At 41.4% G+C, this 17,595-nt stretch overlaps 1 long non-coding RNA gene across 1 annotated transcript; it reads right to left on the reverse strand.

Moving 5' to 3' along the window:
* Window positions 1-16,143: 16,143 nt before the first annotated feature.
* On the reverse strand, window positions 16,144-17,006 carry LOC126210422 (uncharacterized). The gene is made up of 3 exons (XR_007540673.1): window positions 16,846-17,006; window positions 16,521-16,726; window positions 16,144-16,440 (listed from the first exon to the last, which is right to left on the reverse strand). It is a non-coding gene; the product is annotated as an uncharacterized LOC126210422 (long non-coding RNA).
* Between the last annotated feature and the right edge of the window lie 589 nt (window positions 17,007-17,595).

Here is a 17,595-nt window from a genome sequence, read left to right on the forward strand (position 1 = left end):
AGTACAGTACATACTGACGAAACTAAAGTGAGCTCTAACATGGAAATTAAGCGTTTCCGGACACATGTCCACATAACATCTTTTCTTTATTTGTGTGTGAGGAATGTTTCCTGAAAGTTTGGCCGTACCTTTTGTAACACCCTGTATATGTTCGAACATTATGAATTACCTCAAAGAAAACGATTTATTGACACATAGTCACCTTGGATTCAGACAATATTGTTCTTATGAAAAACAGCTAGCTCTTTATACTCATGAAGTAATGAGTAATGGGGGCAAGTGACAGGGGATCTCAAATTGATTCTATATTTTTAGATTTCCAGAAGACTTTCGGTAGCATTCCTCGTAAGTGTCTCCTAACCAAACTACATGCCTATGTCATATCGCCTCAGTTGTGCTACTGGTTTCTTGATTTCCTGTTAGAAAAGTAACAGTTCGTAGTAATAGACAGAAAGACATCGAGTAAAACAGAAGTTATACCTGGCGTTCCCCAAGGAAGTGTTATAGGCCCTCTATTGTTTCTGATCTGTATTAACGGTATAGGAGACAGTCCGAGTAGCCGTCTTTAGATTACTTGCAGATGATGCTGTCATTTACCGTCTTGTAAAGTTATCAGATGACGAAAGTGAATTGCAAAATAATTTAGATAAGATAGCTGTATGGTGTGAAAAGTGACAATTGACCCTGAATAAAGAAGAGTGAAGTTATTCACATGAATACTAAAAGAAATCCGCTAAATTTCGATTACGCGATAAGTCACACAAAACTGAAGCATGTAAATTCAATTAAATACTTAGGGATTAAAATTACAAATAACCTAAATTGTAACGATCACATAGCTAATGTTGTGGGTAGAACAAACCAAAGACTACGATTCATTGGCAGAACACTTTGAAGTTGCAAAAGTTCTACTAAATAGACTGCTTACACCACGCATGTCCGCCCTGTTCTGGAGTATTTCTGTGCAGTGTGGGCTCCGCATTCGGTGGGACTGACGGATAACATCGAAAAAGTTCAAAGAAGGACAGCTCGTTTTGTATTATCGTGAAATAGGGGAGATAGTGCCACAGACATGACACGTGGATTGAAATGGCAGTCATCAAAACAAAGGCACTTCGTTGCGACGGGATCTTCTCATGAAATTTCAATCACCAGTGTTCTCCCCCGACCGCGAAAACATTCTGTTGGCGCCCACCTACATAGAGAGAAATGATCATCATGATAAAATACAAGAAATCTGGGCTCGCACAAAAAAATTTAAGTGCTCGTTTGAAGGTGGTTCATTGAACCTTCTGCAAGGCAGTTTGTTGTGAGTAGCAGAGTAATCACGCAAATTTTTATGGAGATATAGACCTTGCAGCAGCAAGAATTAACGACCAGCCCCATGCATCCTTCCATCGCCCATGTGTTCTAGGTGTCCAGGCATCGCCATTGCAAGCCAGCTGGCACCCTCGAAAAGGATCCACAGGTAGTGACACGATCTGCCTCCCTCACTCCTTGTGTTTCTTACGAACTACACCCTGGCTGTCAATTCTATGCACCCGTTTCAATGGTATCTGTATGCGATAGCTCTGTAGTTAGCAAAGGAACGCTATCCAAGGAAGTAACACAGACAATGGTTGCGTGAAGACTGCTCCTGCGACAAACGGGTAGTTGTGGTGACCTGGTTCTCCAGCAGACTTATACTCTCCTGTCCTGCACTCACAGCACTGCGTTCATTTTCATTCATAGTTGTGTGTTGCCTTCCAAAGTTGAAGAAAGTGTATTTGCCTAAGGTGAAAGATGTAAGAGCAAGACACTGGCGTAAGTTTATGATTATATGGTTTAGTAAGGAAATGCAAAATCTACGCTTCTAGTATTTGTAAGCTTAGAGAAAGCTCTTGACTATGTTGGCTGGAATACTCTCCTCCAAATTCTGAACCTGGCAGGGGTGAAATACAGGGAGCGAAGGGCTATTTACAATTTGCACAGAAACCAGATGCCAGTTATAGGATTCGAGGGGGATGAAAGGGAAACATAGGTGAGGTGGGGGGGGGGGAGGGGGGGTGAGACAGAGTTGTACCAGACAGGGTTGTAGCCATTCCTTGATGTCATTCAATTTATATACTGAGCAAGCGGTAAAGAAAACGAAAGAAAAATTCGGAGTAGGGATTAAAATCCATAGAGGAGAAATAAAAGCGTTGCCGATCACATTATAATTCTGTCAGAGACAGCAAAGGACCTGAAAGAGCAGTTGAATGGAATGGACAGTGCCTTGAAGGAGGTTATAAGACGAACATCAACAAAAGAAAACCGAGTATAATGAAATGTAGCCGAATTAAATCCGGTGATGCTGAGGGAATTAGATTAGGGAAGGAGACACTTAATGTAGTAAATGAGTTTTGATATTTGGGGAGCAAAATAACTGAAGAGGGTCGAGAATAGAGTGCTGCAGCGCTCAGTGTTTGACCGGTCACGGCTCGCCAGTTGACGGGGGGACCGAGCCGCCCGTGTCCGCCCCCACACGACTCGGCTCGGTCACGTACTCGCCCCGTGTCTGTTGTCCGGATTCCGGACACGCGGATAACCGAGCATGACCGGCCACCGCTGCCGTCTCGCCTCGCTGCGCCTCGGCTCGCTGCACTGTACTGTACAAATCCCACGCCTCTCTCTCTCTCTCTCTCATATATATATATATATATATATATATATATATATCTATATATCACACACACACAATGTATTTATCTCTGTCTCTCTCTCTTTTAATACAAAAGTAATGTTTCCAAGAACGAGTATGTGACACAGCTAAATTCATAAAGCACTTTGAAAGTAAAATGATATTTCAATACAATCGCGAATAGAAGACGTAGCAATTTTATGTCTGGAAGTGATCACAGTCCTCTCACAAACGAAAGTCAAGGCTCGATTTTTAGTCCTTTGTACCTCCTCTTAAAAAATACATTTGTTAGTATGCATCAATTACGCTAGTTAATTATAAATTTATCGCGTATCATAATGAAACAGTGCTTTTAACTGCAGTAATTACTCACCTGACAGTCAGTGTCACTGACACTGCAAATTTGTTGCAGCTTGTGAAACCAAAGAAGAACTAACTGGACTGTCGGTTCTATTTCGCCTTCTAATTCATCTGTGGCCTCTTTAAGTGGTCTCAGAAAATGCGCAATTTTTCCTGCATGCTCATTATCATATCCTTGCAATCTGTAAGCTGAATCCTTTTCCGTCAGCAAAGCGGCAACTGCATTATACTGAGTGTGTAAGGATTCCAGCATAGCGTACAAGCTGTTCCAGCGTGAGCAGACCTCTTGTTTCAACGATGATTTCAAAGACGAGCAGAGGCCATTTTCTTAATGAACCTTACAATGCATTTTGCAGTATTTATTGTTGATGCGATGTCCGGGGCATTTTTTAACAAGAAGTTATCTTCATCGAAATTATGGCTAAGTGCTGTGTTTATACAATGAGCAGCACAAGGAATCCTTTCATGATTTTCCAAAGGCTTCATTACATTAGCAACCTGGTCGGAGACAAAAACAAAACTGTGCAACGTGTGCGGGGAAAGGTCCCAATCAGCCATCCTCTCTTCAATTTCTTTCATAATATTTACTCCCCCCCCCCCCCGCATGAACCATGGACCTTGCCGTTGGTGGGGAGGCTTGCGTGCCTCAGCGATACAGATGGCCGTACCGTAGGTGCAACCACAACGGAGGGGTATCTGTTGAGAGGCCAGACAAAAGTATGGTTCCTGAAGAGGAGGAGCAGCAGCCTTTTCAGTAGTTGCAAGGGCAACAGTCTGGATGATTGACTGATCTGGCCTTGTAACATTAACCAAAACGGCCTTGCTGTGCTGGTACTGAGAACGGCTGAAAGCAAGGGGAAACTACAGCCGTAATTTTTCCCGAGGACATGCAGCTCTACTGTATGATTAAATGATGATGGCGTCCTCTTGGGTAAAATATTCCGGAGGTAAAATAGTCCCCCATTCGAATCTCCGGGCGGGGACTACTCAGGAGGACGTCCTTATCAGGAGAAAGAAAACTGGCGTTCTACGGATCGGAGAGTGGAATGTCAAATCCCTTAATCGGGCAGGTAGGTTAGAAAATTTAAAAAGGGAAATGGATAGGTTAAAGTTAGATATAGTGGGAATTAGTGAAGTTTGGTGGCAGGAGGAACAAGACTTTTGGACAGGTTATTACAGGGTTATAAATACAAAATCAAATAGGGGTAATGCAGGAGTAGCTTTAATAATGAATAAAAAAATAGTAGTGCGGGTTAGCTACTACAAACAGCATAGTGAACGCATTATTGTGGCCAAGATAGACACAAAGCCCATGCCTACTACAGTAGTACAAGTTTATATGCCAACTAGCTCTGCAGATGATGAAGAAATTGATGAAATGTATGACGAGATAAAAGAAATTATTCAGGTAGTGAAGGGAGATGAAAATTTAATAGTCATGGGTGACTGGAATTCGTCAGTAGGAAAGGGGAGAGAAGGAAACATAGTAGGTGAATATGGATTGGAGGGAAGGAATGAAAGAGGAAGCCGCCTTGTAGAATTTTGCACAGAGCATAACTTAATCATAGCTAACACTTGGTTCAAGAATCATAAAAGAAGGTTGTATACCTGGAAGAATCCTGGAGATACTAAAAGGTATCAGATAGATTATATAATGGTAAGACAGAGATTTAGGAACCAGGTTTTAAATTGTAAGACATTTCCTGGGGCAGATGTGGATTCTGACCACAATCTATTGGTTATAAACTGCAGATTGAAACTGAAGAAACTGCAAAAAGGTGGGAATTTAAGGAGATGGGACCTGGATAAACTGAAAGAACCAGAGGTTGTAGAGAGTTTCAGGGAGAGCATAAGGGAACAATTGACAGGAATGGGGGAAAGAAATACAGTAGAAGAAGAATGGGTAGCTTTGAGGGATGAAGTAGTGAAGGCAGCAGAGGATCAAGTAGGTAAAAAGACGAGGGCTAGTAGAAATCCTCGGGTAACAGAAGAAATATTGAATTTAATTGATGAAAGGAGAAAATATAAAAATGCAGTAAATGAAGCAGGCAAAAAGGAATACAAACGTCTCAAAAATGAGATCGACAGGAAGTGCAAAATGGCTAAGCAGGGATGGCTAGAGGACAAATGTAAGGATGTAGAGGCTTGTCTCACTAGGGGTAAGATAGATACTGCCTACAGGAAAATTAAAGAGACCTTTGAAGAGAAGAGAACCACTTGTATGAATATCAAGAGCTCAGATGGCAACCCAGTTTTAAGCAAAGAAGGGAAGGAAGAAAGGTGGAAGGAGTATATAGAGGGTTTATACAAGGGCGATGTACTTGAGGACAATATTATGGAAATGGAAGAGGATGTAGAGGAAGATGAAATGGGAGATAAGATACTGCGTGAAGAGTTTGACAGAGCACTGAAAGACCTGAGTCGAAACAAGGCCCCGGGAGTAGACAACAACCCTCTTCTAGTGTGTGGTCTAGCCCAATTGTAGTCGTTCCAAAGAAGTCTATAGACGGAGAAAAATCCTATCGCCTCTGTGTAGACATGCGAGCAGTAAACAAAGTTACTACCCCAGATCATTATCCATCACCCCGGATCGACGAAACACTCGATCGTCTGGGCAATTGCCGGTACTTCACAACATTAGACATGCGCAGTGGGTATCATCAAATTCCAATTGCTCCTCAAGATCGAGCTAAGACAGCTTTTGTAGTTCCTGGTGGCTTATATGAATTCTTAAGGATGCCTTTCGGGCTTCGCAACGCGCCAGCAACCTTTCAGCGATTTGCAGATATGCTATTACGTGGGTTGAAACCTACTATGTGCCTTGTGTATCTTGATATAATTATATTTTCAAAATCCATTGCTGAACATGCTGAACATCTACGAAGTGTACTGTTGCGCTTGCAAAATGCTAATTTAAGCTTAAAATTAGAAAAATGTTCTTTTGTTCAATCACAAGTGCAGTATTTAGGTCATGTCATCAGTTCCAGCGGAGTCAAGCCAGATCCACGATTAACTGAAGCAGTAGACACTTTTCCTATTCCAACAAATTTAAAGGAATTACAATCCTTCCTTGGCCTTGCAAATTATTACCGCCGTTTTGTTAAAGATTATGCTACTATTACCAAACCACTTACTAAATTGTTGAAAAAGTATACTCCTTTTGTTTGGACGGAGGAATGTTCGACCGCCTTTCAAACAGTGAAAACTATTTTAACTAGTTCACCTCTACTTGTTTACCCAGACTTCGCTGAACCTTTTATTTTATCTTGTGACGCATCTGATTTTGCTGTAGGATGTGTCCTAAGCCAAGTGCAAGATGGTGAGGAAAAACCCGTTGGGTATGCCTCTCGTCAACTGAATAAAGCAGAAACTAATTACAGTACTACAGAAAAGGAATTGCTTGCCCTACTTTTTGGAATTAATTATTTTAGATGTTACCTTTATGGTCGCAAGTTTACAGTTCTTACCGATCACTCTGCTCTGCAGTGGTTATTGAATCTTAAAGACCCTAGCAGCAAACTTATGCGCTGGGCCATGAAACTGTCAGAATATGATTTTGAAGTTCGGCACAAGCCTGGTCGGTTGCATCAAAATGCTGATGCGTTAAGTAGAAAAGTGCGTGTCATTCAATCAGATGAGGTATCAATTGAAGAGTTAAAAGAAGCACAGCAGGTGGACGTTCAATGTCAAAGATACACCACCTTGCCAGAATTTGAAGTAATAGACGACCTATTGTATCTAAGAACTCCCCATGGAAATCGTTTGGTAATACCGGAATGCTTGCAGCAACGTATAATACGGCAATGCCATGGTACAATCCAAGCATGTCACAGCGGAAAACGCGCTACGAACGCTCGAATTGCGACACGTTATTGGTGGCAATACCGACAACGTGACGTGGACAGGTATGTAAGATCTTGCCCGCCGTGTGCACAACGAGCACAAAATAGGCACCCGCGAGTGCCGCTGCAAACACTTCCTCAGGCATCTTCACCCTTCGAAATTCTTGCTTTAGATTTCCAAGGTCCTTTTCCACAGTCGCAACAAGATAAATACATTTTGTCTGTTATTGATCACTTTTCACGTTATCTAATTTTGGTTCCCCTCCCCGACATGACAGCTGAAACTGTGGCGAGAGAGTTTGTAAATCGTGTGATACTACCTTTTGGAAGTCCTGATGCCATTTTAACGGATCAAGGAACCAATTTCATGTCTACTTTATTTGTACAAGTTTGTAAATTGCTAAGAATAAAAAAATGGCGTACAACTCCCTTCCATCCTAAGGCCAACGGTCGCGTTGAACGCGTACACCATACAATTTGTAAATTGTTATCCTATTATGTTGCAAAAACGCACGCTGATTGGGACAGATATGTACCGTATATTTCTTCTGCATACAACACCCGAATACATGAATCCACGGGGTATACCCCTTACGAAGCTGTGTTTGGACGGCCGATGAATTCGCCGTTCGAAATAGACAAACTACCTCAAGGTGTAGAAATGAAGGAAGTAAAAGGTTTAGCCCGCCGGCTAAAAGCGATCTGGTATAAGGTAAAGAGGAATAATATCAAAGCTACTAATAAACAGTTGCACAGGCAGAACAAAAATGCTGTTTTACCGACTTATCAAACAGGTGATTTAGTGTTACTACGAAACCCGGCAATCAAAAAGGGACGAACTAAAAAGTTCTCTCCCCGCTTTGAAGGCCCGTATCGGATTGTACGGTTGACCTCACCAGTCAATGCAGAACTGCAATTAACCGATCGTACGGTGATAGTGCACTTTGACCGCCTGCAACCTTACCACGGTAGGGCTGTGTCACCACAACAGGTCGCAGCCCCCGATCCGCCTGTGTCACCTCCACCTCAAGTGGAACAAAGACGAAAGAAAAAACGGAGGAGATTACCCCCCACAGGGTTGTAGATACCCTTTGCGGAATCGACACCCTTATGGGTTGAGGTCGCGTGATTAATCACGCCTAATTAGAGTTTTATGTTATGTTTTATTGCAGCTTAGTTTAAGTCATTTTCTCCAGGGACTTTGAAGCAAGACGTGCCTGGCCACCACGGAGTTCCCAGCCATTCTCAATTGTCAATTTCCAGTCATGTCATGTAGTTTTGCTCATTTTCATATGTATGATTATGTTTTATGTTTTGCAAGCAATGCCACGCATTAGACGTCACGCAACTGACTTGCTTCAAATGCAACCATTACACTTTGTGTTGGCAGAACCACGGCTGCTAACTCCGAATAATATTCTTCAATGTCCTCTATTGCCATCTATTTGGCAAACCAGTACATGTGGAGTATTTTTACTCCGAGCTTTTCTTAATACTTGTTACGTTGACGTCTAGTGTATTGTACTATATGTCGTAGTTCTGTATTTGCTGCAGCTATTCGTAAGTAATCGGAACAGATAAAGCCAGGACTTGAAATGCATACGCCTCGCACGCTTTGTTTACGGGACCAGCTGTTGGCGGGGCAACACATCAGCTGTCGCCTCCCCTCCTCTCTTGAGCGCTGTCCCTTCCCCTTGCCAAGAACTAGCCAGCGGCCATCATTTTTTCTCAGCCAGTAACAGCGCTCCGCGCGATGACGTATCTTATCACCACGTGCGCTGCCGCCTCCAGCGTCTCAAGACGCGGCGCGTCCGAGTAGTTACAAAAACAAACCGCAAATTACTGCCCTATCCTCCGTGTATGACAGACTACAATGCATTTACCATCATTTTATATAACTAACAGCCTTTTTAAAAAACTCTTATTCTAGGTAATTAGCAATTTCTAATTCACCGTTATTTCTTGTACATGCTAAGCGCGTGATATTTGTCGCTGCAGTAGCGGCCGGTCTCTCGCGGCTACACGCCGTCTCACATAACCGCTGACGTGCCGGTGCCTACTCCGCACCTACGCGTGCACTTCGCGCTCGCTAACAGCTCCAAGCTGGTTTCTTTCATGCAGCCGGAAGACACGGCAAACAAAATTCATTCAAACATCCCAATAAATCTTAACATAAATATTAAGTAGATATGATTCATTGTTTAAATTCTTTTCCTCGTTTTGTTTCACATTAGTTGGATAAATCACACGAAGTTCTTAACGATTTACATTATTCTGCATACCATAGTCTGCCAATCCTATAAGTGAAGTTTCACTACTGCTGTGATTCATTGTATAAGCTACAAACTACAGCCCTAACCCTCTTACACATCGAACTATGATGACATTTAACGTTATCTGCCTTGGACAAGGCCAGATATGGGCAAACCAATGCAATGCCACGGGTTTTTCACGCTACTGACGAGGCACAAACGACCAGTCGTCCGTGCTGCCGTATATCGGTGGGCGATTGTTCCTTGGTTGCTACGCAGTTATTTTTGCCCTCCCCATTTATTTTACTCTACCGCCGTGGTCATTGTTCTATCCTGTTTTCCTTCTTCTGTCGATGAGGAGGCCCCAACAACATGTTAGGTACCCTCTTCCGACAGTACCGGTCTTTTAATCTTACCACCTATTTTCACCGAGATATTGCTCTCCCTTGTTGCAGTCTTGCCCCAAAATATCGGCCCATGATCCATTGTGAGATACGTACTTTGCGTCTAATTAGCCGGTGATGTAAGCGCTACGGGAACTGTGCCTAGTTGTCCTTTCAGTTCAATTTGTTATCGTCAGTTTTAAAACTAACACACACGCAGCCTAGCAGCCAGCCCCAGATGGTCAGTGTTACATGTTAGCGTTGAGCGTTCCGACTACTTACAGCATTATTATTATACATCATTGTGTTTTTATTTTCCTGTCAATATATGTCATTGTGTTTAATTATGTCATTATGCTAGCGCTAGTGATTTATAGTTCATGATTTTCATTTTATGTAGTGTTATGTACTGCGCGCACAAAAAGTGACGCTATTTATGCATGTATGCTATTCTAGCTTCAGAGCTATTTTTATTGCTTGAACAGTCGACATTTTCCTAGTACAGCAGGTCGCTAATAACGCCGCTGATACTTTTATTACATGTATCGCAGGAAACCCATATGCCTACACTAATTCTTATTAAGTCAGACGGACGCCCTTACGCCCGCTGAACCACGGTATCGCAGATAGCTCCAATGCACTGCCTACCCCTCAATTATTAGACAGGTTGCCTTAGCACTGTCCGCAGGTTGCTCCATTGCCCTGCAAATTACATAATCATCAATCCAAGTCTGCAGATTGCACTAATGCACTGCTGAACTTAATAGTCGAGTCACTCGCAGGTAGCTCATACGCACCGCGAACTTTTACTTACACGTCACCGAATCCTAGGCTCCTCGGTTGACCACAAAACAATTCATACATCAATTACCGTGAGACAATTTGCACTCACACTACGCTTTTGGCACTCAACCACAAATGAACTGAGCCCCAGACGCTCTTTTATTACATTTTATACAACGCCACTTTCTTCTAAATGGCAATTCCATTGCAAAATCATCGGATTCTGCCAAAGATTCAGATACCGTTCCCCAAACGGCAGCCTTTTACGTTGCTCAACGGATTCGTTGCTTTTCACCATCTGACAGTGCAAACTGCACTTTTAAGAACAATGTTGTTATATACACACACTGTCGGATTCTACTGACGTAGTCCCTTATACACTTCGTCAACCGACTAAAAAAAACAACATCCCCTGACGGATTTCGTATCCGATTCGGAAGTTTATGTTCGGGAAATATTCCCTTTATTTTATTTCTTGTCAATTATTATTACTTCAATGTCATGTTTTATTGTTATCAATTTATAGTTATGATTAATGTTAGTACACTTTATGGTTATACGCTATTTTTGTGTCATATTCGGTGTTCCCCTTTTAAGTTTCATTGTTTCTCGACTGGAAGTATCTCTGATAGCACCTATTGGCCTTCAGTTCGTATCCGCCATCAGCTACCATTAGTCACACATTTACAGAACACTTCATACGCCCAATAACAACTAACAACACACACACACACTGTTCATATCCACACTACCTTGGTGTAACTTGATGTTACCAGACCTCTATTGTCATATACTAAGTACATGAACAAGGCTTTTATCGTTTATGCCCTCCGCTCTTCGGAAGGGGAAAGGGAAGTACGTACGTATGTACGTTATGTTCAGTAGCAGTTTCTTTTAATCAACCACGTAATCAATTTACCTGTTGAACACTTAAGTTTTTCTGTTAAAATGGAATCAAACGTCTTTGTGACATCAGCTATTCGTTTATTATTGCTTTTCAATAAACTGTTACTTTTAAGTTGCACTTACAATGTCTTAGTCTCAGACGCAGAGCCACTAGCGCTCTCCGACGCTGTTACCTGAGCTCAGAACTCTGCCGGCTCAGCAGATTCAATTAGAATAAGCTCATTCATTTTCATCCAGAGAGCCTTCTTCGGAAGGGGAAAGGATGTGCAGGGAGGAGACCCCCAAAGAGGGATCATTGCCGACAAAATTTTATTAAATTAAATTTTTCCACGCATAATGTTCGGCCGTAGCCGGCTTAGGCATACTGTGGTGGAAGGTGCTGGCCGGAAGTTCATGGTCGGCACATTCCTGCCACGTGCTCCTCGGTCAGACTCAAGTCCCACGGGTCGGTTGCGCTGACGGGGGCACGCTACTAGCAAGGCGCGTTGGCGGAATCAATCCTCCAATCAGAGACTAATCGTGTGATCACGTGGGGACGCGGCCGGGAGCAGCGAGGGCGGCATGGAAACAGCTCCGCGTTCTCTTAGCTTCTGACCTCGGCCCCGAGTAGTCGCTCCTCTAGCCTCTGCCTCTCTGATGAGCAGACGGCAACCCCTCTTGGGGCTGCTCGGCCCTACGTAGGCACCACTGTACCATCATTACAAGAATAAACTGAGTCCATTCCACTCAATTTTCATTTTACAACGCCCTCCGCTCCTGACTTCTATCCTGACGAACACAATGAAGCATGAATGTTCTTCCTATTTAATGCACCAGAACTACGAGTTTCAGCAGTCAAAGGCCTCATTTTTCTTTTATCATACCACATAAAGACGACAGCATCAAATCATATTTCTCTGCCATGCAAGATTTTAATGTTATGATTGTCTTCAGCAATAAGAACTACCGTTTTCTGCTGAATTGTAAGCTTTCTAGGTTTACTGGCTGTAACTACACAAAATTTCCACTCATATACAGTGCAGAATCCAACGCTTGGGTAAATATCACAATATTACCAGTTCATGCGCAATTGGCCATAAACGTAACATTTTCTGTGACATTAAATCACATCACCTGTGTGCAGAAATCTGTAGTTCACGCTCTGTATTCTTATCTGTTTCATTATCTTCTTATATTTACATATTTGTGGTCAAATGAGAAATAATGTGAATTTTTTTCTCAACTTGCCATCTTAATTGTACTAAAACATATCTTTTAAGCCAAAAAGTGGATAGGCCTTGCAGCTGTTTTATCTGGTAACATGGGTGACTTGAGAGTTCAAAATTATCAACCAAAAACTGCAACCTACCAACTGACAAGAATTGATTGTGAGAACAACTTCCAGCTGACTGATTGAAAATTAAAGGAACAGCAGCAAGCATTCAGACATGTGATGCCAATATCTTGTCAGTGTAAACATGTTAGGAATTTCAGCACTAGTAGGCTTCAATTTGCAGACCATTTAGTGTTAATTCCTTAAAGACCCACTTTTTAAAACAAGGTTTACTAAAAGCAAACCAAACTCACATTGAAACTTCCTGGCAGATTAAAACTATGTGCCGGACGGAGATTCGAACTCGGGACCTTTGCCTTTCGCGGTCAAGTGCTCAACCAAGCTACCCAAGCACGACTCACGCCCCGTCCTCACAGCATCACTTCTGCCAGTACCTCGTCTCCTACCTTCCAAACATTACAGAAGCTCTCCTGCGAACCTTGCCCGCAAAAGGCAAAGGTCCCGAGTTCGAGTCTCGGTCCGGCACACAGTTTTAATCTGCCAGGAAGTTTAATATCAGCACACACTCCGCTGCAGAGTGAAAATCTCATTCTGCAAACTCACATTGTTCTTGTGACAATTTCAGGAAGAATGACGAAGATTTTCATCGAAATTCAGAATTCCTTCAAAGCAGGTTCGTTAATATGGAGCTTCCCTGTAAGTAGTCCTGCTCAAAACAGAGCAATGGTCAAAAATCAGTCACTTTCAAGCATCTGACACTAACTAGATACTTTTCTGATTATTGTTTTGTAGACTTCATTCTCCACACGAAATAATTTCTTTGAATCCCAAATGTATACAGAATATTTTTGCGAAATTTAGTCTACTAATGATTTATTTTGACAATTAAAATATTCTATCCTTTTTTCTTCGGAGTTTACGTGAGATGACAATGCTACTTTAAAACATTGAGTACAAACTGAATTTGTCTTAATTTTTAATTGTTTTACATGTAAGTTACTATATTAACACCCTTTACAAATTGATTCAATAATAAAAAATACGTAACAATAATGCTCTTCAATACATAGTGCATATTAAGCCCATGAACATGACCACACTAACAAAAAGAGTCCAACAAGAAACGAGAAACGGGAAACGGGAAGCGAAGCAAACAGTGGTGCCAGGAGAAGACATTATGAAAAGTTAAGAAGTGAATACCTACTTGTGCTTTCAAAGGATCATCAGCAAGCAACCGAAGTACTTTGCAGCAATTGGAGAATATTGCTAACTGTGTTCCCATAAACTGCATCATCAGTCGAAACATAATTTCTAGGGCCTCATCAACCTGTATAAAAATTTAGAATTACAAATAACCACAAAATTTGCAGAAACATAGTTTATTTACCAAAAGATGAACATTAATTTTTGCGAATACACACCATATGAAGAAATATTACCTGCCAAATGTTGTCCCTGTTTTCTGGGTATTTTGCCAGATTCAAGAGTAACTGTGTTCCAAATGAACAGTCTCTGATATGCAAATGAACGATTTGCTAGTTTAAGTTCAACGAAAACTTTTGGTAGGTATTCACTTGCAGAAAAATCTTTACATACATCTCTAGACAGTTGTCAAAGAAGCTGCAAAAAGATAAAACAGAAAAATGCATTTCCTTATGTTTCACTCAACTCATCAATTACCAATATAACAGAATACTAACAGTCAAACCTCGATTCTTTAAAGGACTCAACTCCCACATATAAAACAGCTCCAAACATGTGATTACTTTACAAATGAGTAAGTGTGTTAAATACTTGACATTAAGCATATAGCAGTATGTGAGAAAAAGTTTATTAAAGGTTTGAAATTAGGTTTAAAGTTTATTAGAAAACACCATGTGCTCTCATTCTCAAATACTGAATGAATATAGTGGGAACTATTAGTGAGCTCTACTGGCTCAAGACAAACATAGTTTCCAACTGTAATACTTGTCTTACTAAGTTAAACTCTTCTTTTAACAAAAGATTACGCCTCTTAATGATTAAATTACGACGGTGTTTTAAATTCAACCAATTATATAAAGCATTGAAAAGTCAAATTTTTCTTGCCCCTGAAAGCTGTTAGGTAGGCCACCTGCCACTGGGACTGTGAACCATTAATCACATTAGTCAGTTAGTAATAAACATGATATCGAAATATCAATATGGTACCAGCATGGAACACAGACGTCAATTTGAGTACGTCAGTTGGAGTTGGTTCACCACTTGGAACGTGTGGGGATATATTTTTAATTACGACCATACCTAGTGCAGTTCTGTGGTATTCAACCCTATATTTACAGCTAGGTCTGATTTGTAATACTGTTATATAATGATGCAATAGTTGTTCTCATGTTCAACCACTGTAAAGTTGTGAGGAAGGAACTGCAAATCCAGTCAGTTGACAGATAAAACCGGAGACAGTGGCCACGGCAGTAATCTATTAGTAAGGACGACAAAAATGCTGCGTTACTGGCCATGAAAGCCTACATCATTTGAATAGTGAACTTACTTAGAGACTCGAAGAGCATGATCAACTGTCCCAGGGAATTCTGTTCAAAGCACCTCAGAATATTTGTGTACTTCCACCGCAATGTCTGAACAGGTTGCGAGGGATTTCTGGTAACACCTCTATTTTTCAGACTTAAGCAGTTACTAGGCAGCCGCTTTCGTGCAGCAAAACCCCTCCAAAAGGCCTGTAAAAATAGGCAGAATAGAAATGTATAGTATCTACAGTTCTGTAAATTATGTGGACACATTTATGAACAATATAAACTACTGGTAACGCAACATAATGTACCTGTATTTTGACCGCAGCACGATTTTCAATTTCTGATGGGGATATGGGAACTAGTACTTTTCGTATTGCTTCTCTTTCTCTTTTGGACCAAACACTCCTGAACCATCTCTGTATAGTAATAATACAACATCTCTGTGTCAAATACAAATCACGCTGACGTTTCATATTAAGAGTGGCTCGAAACCATCTCTGAATAATAACAGATGCCCACCTTTTCCTCTGATAAATATTTCTATCATATTTCATCAACAATGTATCCCTGTATTTCTGTTGAATGTGTATCACTATTAACCACAGTTTTTGGTGCTCTTGTTGCTGTAATTTTGTTGAACGCATATTTCGATACCACTGTTGTATAATCACTGCACTACTTTTTTGTTCCAAAAATGACGTTTGTCCTTTTCTCATTAAATGAACAGCTCTAATCCAACACTGTATTTTGCAGGCAGCAGCCCTTTGGAGATGGGAAGCAGCCTGCTGTTGCTTCATTGCTCTGTTGGCTCGAAATCTCTGCTGGACCAATCTGACCGACAAAAGCGGCGGCAGGCGCATCGATCACGCGCGGGCGCAGCAGGCGGCGGGCGACAGCACGGACAGCTGCGACGGCGGGGCGGCGCGAGGGCCGCACCCCGGACCCTGGCGCAGGCGGTGACCCGTGGCAGCTACGGACAGCGGCGGCGGCGGCGGCGGCGAGCGTGACTGCATCGCGGACCCTCCTCGGCTCGCGTCCGGCGGCGAACTGAGTCACGCTGACCGACAAAAGCAATCTTTGATACCAAGTCCTCTGTTTGCGCATATGCATTTGTGATCTGTACCATCTCTGAATGTCAAGTACTTTAGCTACCATTCTTTTATTTAAGACCTCACGATGCCGCTGTACTAAAATTGCTCTCCACCACCTCTGAATAACTACTGCACTCTCCCTTTGTCTAATAAAAATTCTCCTCTGTTGTTTCCCGGGCAGTACTTTCCTGGCCCATTTTTGTATCACTACAGCAGCAGCTTTTTTCATTAGAAAAATATTTCTTTCATACTTCATTAACTTTGTTGCTCTACATTTCTGCTGAATTGTAATAGCTGATTTTCTTATTCTTCACTAGTTATGATCAAATTTCTTCTCCACCAACGTTGTAGCTTCACTGCAGCAGCCTCATACTTAGGTAGCTAAAAAACAAAAAACATAACAATAGAGTTAGAACATATAGACTCAAATTCATTTATTAAACTATGATTTGACTATTTACCTGAAACTTCAGGAGTATCTGCCACAGTAACGAAAGCGTTTTTTCTCTGTGACCATCTACAATGTCACGTGATGTAATATTGCTTTTTATATCAAAGCCTGCCGAAATTAGAGATGCAAACGCAAGTCCTACATTGTATTGACCAAGCCGGTGCTCTAAGCTTTGACATGATGGTTTCGTCTTGCAGTATTATTTCCATAACACGACTGGGAATGAAGTGAAATAAAGTGAAATCATGGCCTTCAGTAAATTGAAACAATAATAAATTTGATTTTACCATCCATATATACAGTCACAGTGTCATTCAGTTGCATGAAGCACTTACCACAAGCGAATACCATCCCGAAGATCAAGAAGCTTGGTCACAGTATAATCAAACTCATTCAGATATGACTGTTCATGAGTTACAACGTAACCAAACTGTCACAGACACTTTATGACGTCACCAACAGCTGATAAAAATTCTTCAGAAAACGCCAGCAACATATCACGACTTGACTGAAAGTATAAAGATGAAGGAAGTATGCAATCAACAAACACTCAATAAATGGCTGGCAGCAAAGTACTACATGTTCAATAAACTGAACTTACATTAAATAATAGAAAGGACAATACTATATACATGCATGTCATCTCATGAGCATAACTTCATACCATACATGAATACAAGTTTAGTAAATTCGACAATAAAACCCTCATCCTCAGGCAATATTACTGCAATCCACAGTCCCCATTTTAAAATGGTGGTGAGGCAGGTTACCTTTCTATGCAAAAGTACAGGATGAACCCATCCTCCTTAACCTTGTCTCTATCTCCATCTACATACATACTGAGCAAACCACTGAAGTGTACGGCAGCGGGTACTTCCAATAGTGCTAAATATTAGGGTATCCAATCACGTAAAGAGTGCAGGAAGAATGCTGTTTAACTGCTGTGAATGCTCTAACTGATCTAACTTCATCATCTCCAACACTATGGGTGTAAAATTATGAGCAAGCTGTAGTATACTCTTAATTTATTCATTTAACACTGGTTTTTGTAAATATTTAGGTAAGGTTTTACAGAATAGTTGGCT

This window comes from Schistocerca nitens, chromosome 10 (genome assembly GCF_023898315.1).
Source record: "Schistocerca nitens isolate TAMUIC-IGC-003100 chromosome 10, iqSchNite1.1, whole genome shotgun sequence".
In the NCBI taxonomy this organism is placed as follows: domain Eukaryota; kingdom Metazoa; phylum Arthropoda; class Insecta; order Orthoptera; family Acrididae; genus Schistocerca; species Schistocerca nitens.